Source organism: Arachis duranensis, chromosome 10, assembly GCF_000817695.3.
Source record: "Arachis duranensis cultivar V14167 chromosome 10, aradu.V14167.gnm2.J7QH, whole genome shotgun sequence".
NCBI lineage: Eukaryota > Viridiplantae > Streptophyta > Magnoliopsida > Fabales > Fabaceae > Arachis > Arachis duranensis.
Genome location: NC_029781.3, coordinates 93,609,941 through 93,616,478, shown reverse-complemented (window position 1 = coordinate 93,616,478; position 6,538 = coordinate 93,609,941). Strand labels below are relative to the sequence as shown.

The 6,538-nt window shown below is 37.2% G+C and overlaps 1 long non-coding RNA gene across 1 annotated transcript in view; it reads right to left on the bottom strand.

Annotated features, from left to right (window-relative positions):
• Window positions 1-4,078: 4,078 nt before the first annotated feature.
• The window catches only part of LOC127743109 (uncharacterized), a 4,861-nt gene continuing 2,401 nt past the window's right edge, over window positions 4,079-6,538 (bottom strand). Inside the window, exon 4 of the long non-coding RNA XR_008004403.1 lies at window positions 4,079-4,355. This is a non-coding gene — a long non-coding RNA (uncharacterized LOC127743109). The remainder of the gene's footprint in view (window positions 4,356-6,538) is intronic.

Genomic DNA, 6,538 nt, shown 5'->3' with positions numbered 1-6,538 from the left:
ACATGTAATTTTAATGAAGGCGTAAACGGGCACCTGTGCGTACGCACAGACGTGTGCGCACGCATACTCTGCCAAAATCTCTTCTTATGCGTACGCACAAGTAGCTGTGCGCACGCACACTAGGCAATGTTCTGAATGTTCGCGCGACGCGTACAATGCAGCTCACGCGCACGTGCCGCTCTACTTAGATGCTTGTGCGTATGCACGCAGGTCTGTGCGTACGCACACATCGCTGTGCACTTCTCCTTTGATTCTTCATGCTTCCTCCTCTTTGCATGCTCTTCTTCCATTCTTTCCAAGCCATTCCTACCTTATACATCTGAAATCACTCACAAATAACATCAAGGCGTCAAATAGAAGGCAAATAGAATAAAATTGATCAAATTAGGGACAAAAGAGCATGTTTTCTTAATCAATCATAAATTAGGAGGAAAGTTCAAAAGCATGCTATTTAAGAGAATAAGTGCAAGTTTATATGATGAAATCCATTCAATTTCAACAAAAAATTATCATCAAATATGGATTCATCAATCGCAAAGGCACATTTGGTGGGATTAAGTCTTATCCCATGATATCTTATTGTGTTGAATACTTTAGACAGATCTGTCAATAGTGTAGCTTCATCCTTTGTCTTGACTAGCATGTCGCCTACATAGACTTCCATCAACTTTTCTAGATGAGGTCGAAACACTTTGGTCATCAATCGTTGGTATGTAGCTTTTTCATTTTTTAACCCGAAAGCCAACACCACATAGCAATAATTGGCCTTTGAGGTAACAAACGATGTCTTTTTCTGGTCATACTCATATATTGGGAAATGGGATATGGATCCTTAGGGTATGATTTCTTGAGGTCGGTATAATTTACATACATTTGCCACTTGTCTTTCTACTTCTTCACTAAAACTACATTTGCTAACCACAAATAGGTATTTGACTTCCGTCATGAATCCTGCTTTCAAAAGTGCTTGAACTTGTTTCTCCATGACTTGTGCTCTTTTAGGACTAAGCTTCCGTCATCTTTGTGACTCATGAGATCGAGGTGTATACCTGGCATGTCGGATGCCTTCCAAGCAAAGAGGTTGACATTCTTTTTTAGCAAACTAATGAGATCTTCCTTTAGCTATCCCTCCATGTTGGAACCTACATTGATTGTTTTGTCGACTTCATTGCCTATCTGAACCTCCTCTAACTTTTCTTCTGGTTGAGGCCTCATGTCCTCCCTTACTCAGACCCTCCAAGTTCTATTGAATGGATTTCTTTACCTATGGACCTACCTCGCAAGTTTAAACTTTCATTGTAGCACCTTCGCCCCAATTCTTAATCTTCTCTTACAGTAGCTACCTCTTCCTAGGTTGGAAATTTCATGCAGAGGTGAGAGATAAACACCAATACAGCAACTCAGTTCAGGTTACTCGACCTATCAACGCATTGTAGGGAGACAGAGTGTCTACTACAATGCGAGTTTGGATAGGCGCTTCTCCTAATCTAAAGAGAGTGTTTCAATATGGCATCAAGTCTTTTTCTCAAATCCGAGTTTGTCTGATTGGAGACGATGTCTATTGAACATCCCTAATCCACTAATATCTTGTGAAGATTATCATTAGCAAAAATCATTGGAATCACCATAGGGTCATCGTGGACAGGGATCACACCTTTAGCATCTTCCTTCATAAAAGTGATGGTCGGGAGGTTGGGTACTATTTCAGATTCACTGACCTGGTAAACTTCCTTCAAGTGCCTCTTTCGAGATGACTTGGTCACTCCTCCTCCTGTAAATCCCCCAACAATGATATGGACATGTCTTTCTTGGGTATTTGTTGAGCACTTTGATCTCTCTATCATCCTCTTCTCTTTTTTCATTTGCTGGTGTCTCCTAGCGTTGTAGCAAAATACTTGTCTAATTGACCTTTTCTATCCAATTTTTCTATTACGTTTTTCAAATTGTAACAATTATTGGTAAAGTGGCCATAAATTTTATGATAATCACAATATTTTGACCAATTTTTCCTTTCTTGCTTGGAATCGGCCTTGGGGTGGTATTTTCTTAGTGTAACATATTTTATTTTAAACATCTACCAATGATACTCACAGTGGAGTGTAAGAATAGTACCTCTTAGGTCAGCCAGAGTTGTCTCCTTTTTTCTTTTTTGCTTTTTATCTTTATCTCGAAACTGGGAGAGTTATCCCGAATTGTAGAAGGCATTTTCATTTGAGAAATTTTCTTCATATTAATGTACTTTTCTACTTGCTCTTGAAATTCATTTGAAGAGGCCGATGCTTTTTTGAGATTGACTGTGAAAAGGATCGATCTCTAAAGTTGTTGACAACCCCATGATGGATGTTGCAGTTGGAAAGTTCTAGAATCCAAACATGCCTTGCTGAATCTTTTCATCTAGACCCTTAGGGATTCTCCGACTTCCTTCTTTACTCCTAGCAGTCTTGGGGCATGCTTTATTTTATTCTTTTGGATCGAATAGTAAGTCAGAAAACTTTTCGCTAGTTCATCAAAGCAAGTCACTGACTTGGGTGAGAGGCTATCAAATTACTTCATTGTAGCATTAATTAATGTAGTATGGGAATGCTTTGCAATGAGTCACATCAGATGTGTCAGTTTTTCCGCTCTCAGGTTGGGTAGTAAGGGTCGGAGAAGGGCAATCACTCATTCTTAAAACCAGCATTCTTAAGACCAAAGAGTCGGGCGAAAAGGTATATACGACGTTAAAGTTATTCAAGTGATGTCGTGGGTCTATTGCACCATCATAAAAATTCATGTTTGGACTTTTGAAGTTCAACCTTAGCCTGTATGATTTTCTCTTGACGGGATCATTGCTTCTCACTACAAAAAATGCTGAATACTGTCAAATTTACTGTCAGATTTAGCGTCAGATGTTAGCGGTGGATTTACCGGAGAATTTGACAATAAATTTGTTGGATAAAAAGGTTACCGTCAAATTTAATTTTTCAATGATAAATTCACCGGTAATAATTGGAGGAAAAACAAGAATAATTGGAACCGAGATTACCGTACGATTTACTGTCGAATTTATTCACCGCTAATCTCTGATTAGTGCAACGCTGCATTTGGTCACTTTCAAGGCGTTACCATTGGATTTTTCTACCCGTAAATCCAACGGTAATATTGCCCTAAATTCGAACCGCGAATCCTCCCCCCTCATTTTTGAACTACTCTCTCTCCCCCCCTAAAACCACCTCTGACAACCCTTCCATCAGCGTCATCCACCACCAACTGCGTCCAAAAACTGCATGAACTCGGTTAGGTGCTCCTTGTGATGCGTTGGTTGCTCTGTCGATGCCGTTTTCGTCCTCCGCCATTGTTGCTCCCTTAATCGCCGACCTGTGTCTCTCCTTCCTCCTCCAGGTAGGTTGTCCTCATCCCTCTTCCTATTTCATCCTTATTTTTACTTCATTTTAAATAAAAAAAAATTCCTAACCCCTTTTTGAACCCTAACCTTAAACCCTAATTTATGGTGTATGCTTATGTTCTTATCTTATTTTTATTTTGTTCTATTTTATTAGATTTTGGGGTCTGTTCTAATTTTGTTCTTTTTTTTTATTCTGATTGTGATTTTGGGATTTGTTTTGGGTTTATTATTTATTTTAATTTTAAAATTTATAATTTTTAAATTCATTATTTTCTTTCTGATTTTTGCAATTGGTGGGCGTGCTTGGTTTTGCAGCATTATTCTTTTTTTGTTGGGTTTTTTCCCTTCTCCTTAGTTGTTGGTGTGATATTTCATATTTGTAAAAATAAAATTATATTAAAGAAAGATGTAGCTGAAATAAGAAAGAAAGGGCAACTTCTTGATGTTAAAGCTGGTTTCTACAAAAACTATCTTCTTCTTACTAGAGAGGCACATATTGTTACTCCTCTTCTGCTCAAGTAATGTGTAATTCAAATTGAGCCATTTGTTTGATAATTATTTACAACTTTTATTGTTGAGAATAAGACTGTTGTAACACCCTAAATACCAAAGCTCACACTTCCGGCTGCGCAACTCTGATAGCTCGGACATTACGACGACACTTATACTATTTAATACTAAAATATGAGCATGTTTAAAACTTTAAACCGCAATATCGCTCCCAAAAATACTTTTGCTATACAACGAACATCCGTACATACCATACAACTTACAGAAACTCATAAGGAGTACATCCATATATATACATACATATATATAAATAATATTACAAGCATTAACCAATACAATTCCTATCCCTCTTACAAAATATATCAAGATAAAGGCGAGGGTACAATAAACCATAACTGAAACAATACAGAGCATCACAACAACAATTAAATACACCCTTCATGACTTCAGCGCCCATATCCTGAAAGGGGGAAAATATAGGGGGTGAGAACATCATCCTCGAAAGGGTTCTCAGTAGAGGGTTTTTGGGAATTACTGTAATAGGATACATGAAGATAAACCGTACCAGTGATTAATAACCAACTTATGCCTTTTTTCAAAAACAACGGTTTACAATAAAAAAGAAATTTGAAACCCTTTTCTGAAAGAGGAAACTGTTCATTTAAAACAACATTCAAAAGCCTTTCAAAAGGTTTATCTATGCTGAACCAAAATAGCCTTTCATACTTTTCCAAACCAGAAACACAAAACCGAAATCAACCATCGGTTCATCTCATTTCAACCACGGCCCTAGGCCCAAACAATCCAACCATCAATCAATCACCACAATCCAACAGAGTCCCAGTTGCAAACACAGATAGAAAGTTCAAGTACAAACAAACAATTACAGCAAGTAGAACAATTAGCAGTTAATCACAAGGGCAAACCAAGAACAATATGCACACCCAAACAATGTCACATAGATGCATATGATGCATGCCTGTCCTAGTGGCTGATGATATCATCTGTCGGTTACCAAGCCAACCCGACGTGTCCGGTAGCTAACCTGGGCACAGTCTCTCTATTGCGCATTAATATCATTAGAGGGTATCTGCGCCCTGTCGCCATTAGAGGGTATCTGCGCCCTGTCGCCATTAGAGGGTATCGGTGCCCTGTCACCCTTACAACTAGAGAGAAAACACAAGCATACTCGCTTACGACATTCATCTCAGCCATTCGGCTTAAATTCATAATTCATTCAATTGCATACATGCATTTATATTCAACCATGGATCACCATTCATCTCAGCCATCCGGCTCACGGTCCAATCCAGAACCAACTAACTTATCAATAAATACAGCCCTTTGGCTTAAATTTATAATTCATTGCCAGCCATACGACTTATAACTCATTTGGCAATCAGCCATAATTCAATACCATACACAGCCATTCCGGCTCATAACAAATAGCACTTCCACCATTCAACATCATCAAAGTTCATAAAATCGGCACTTAAGCCACAAATCACTTTTTCTCAATTCATTTCACTTTGAAATCAAATTTCAACTCTTTTCAGCCTTGGCTTTAAAGATCTCACTTCTCAAATCATCTCAGGCTCATAAGCCAAATTTACTCAAAGTGAGTTCCCTTTTTAAAACAAAGTCACTCTCGATATTCTCTTTCCAAAACTTCCAAAACCATGGCAAGTTAAGGATTTACTTCAAAGTATTCAAAATCACCCATCCAACAATGAGATTTTATAACAAAAGTTTCTCGGTAGAGTTCCAAATCTTTAGGGAAGGTCAATCTATATCAATTCTTTAAAATTCATTGAAACTCTTAAAATCATAGATTCTCGGAAATAAGCCGAACTCAACGCATAAAGTTCATTAAATAAATTAAGTTTGAAAACATAAATATTCTCTTAATAAATCTAATAATACAATTTCTCAAATCCAACCCTTTTTAAATAACTTTTCAAACAAGACTAGATTTTTGTAGAAATTTCGGCAGCACCTCCCCTAAAACTTGGACTTTTACCACCCGGTTCGGGTCCCAACTAAACCGTTTCTCATTCCTTTTCAACAGCTCAAAACCAGAAATCAATTCAAAAGCAAGCTAAATCCAACAGTTGCCTCAGTGGCATATCTCAGGGAAACCATTTCAAAAATCAACTCAATATCAACCGATTTAACTCATTTCCAAAACTTTAAAGAAACGGCTCAATAACAAATCATTTATCCAAAACCAAGTCATTTAAAGTAAACCAGGCTGAATTCAAAAGTGTGTTCGACTTCTTAAATCACCAAAATAATTAACTCAAATCAAATCAATCCTCAACGGATTAAACTCAGATTTCAAATCTTTAAAGAATCAACTTCAAACATTACAGTTCACAAATCCGCACAACAATTCAGCCAAACCAACATCCATAATCATTCGAGTCAATCGAATAATTTATAAGGTAGGTATGATGAGCGGATAATTTGTACGCTTTTTGGCATTGTTTTTAGTATGTTTTTAGTATGATCTAGTTAGTTTTTAGTATATTTTCATTAGTTTTTAGTTAAAATTCACTTTTATGGATTTTACTATAAGTTTGTGTGTTTTTCTGTGATTTCAGGTATTTTCTGGCTGAAATTGAGGGACCTGAGCAAAAATCT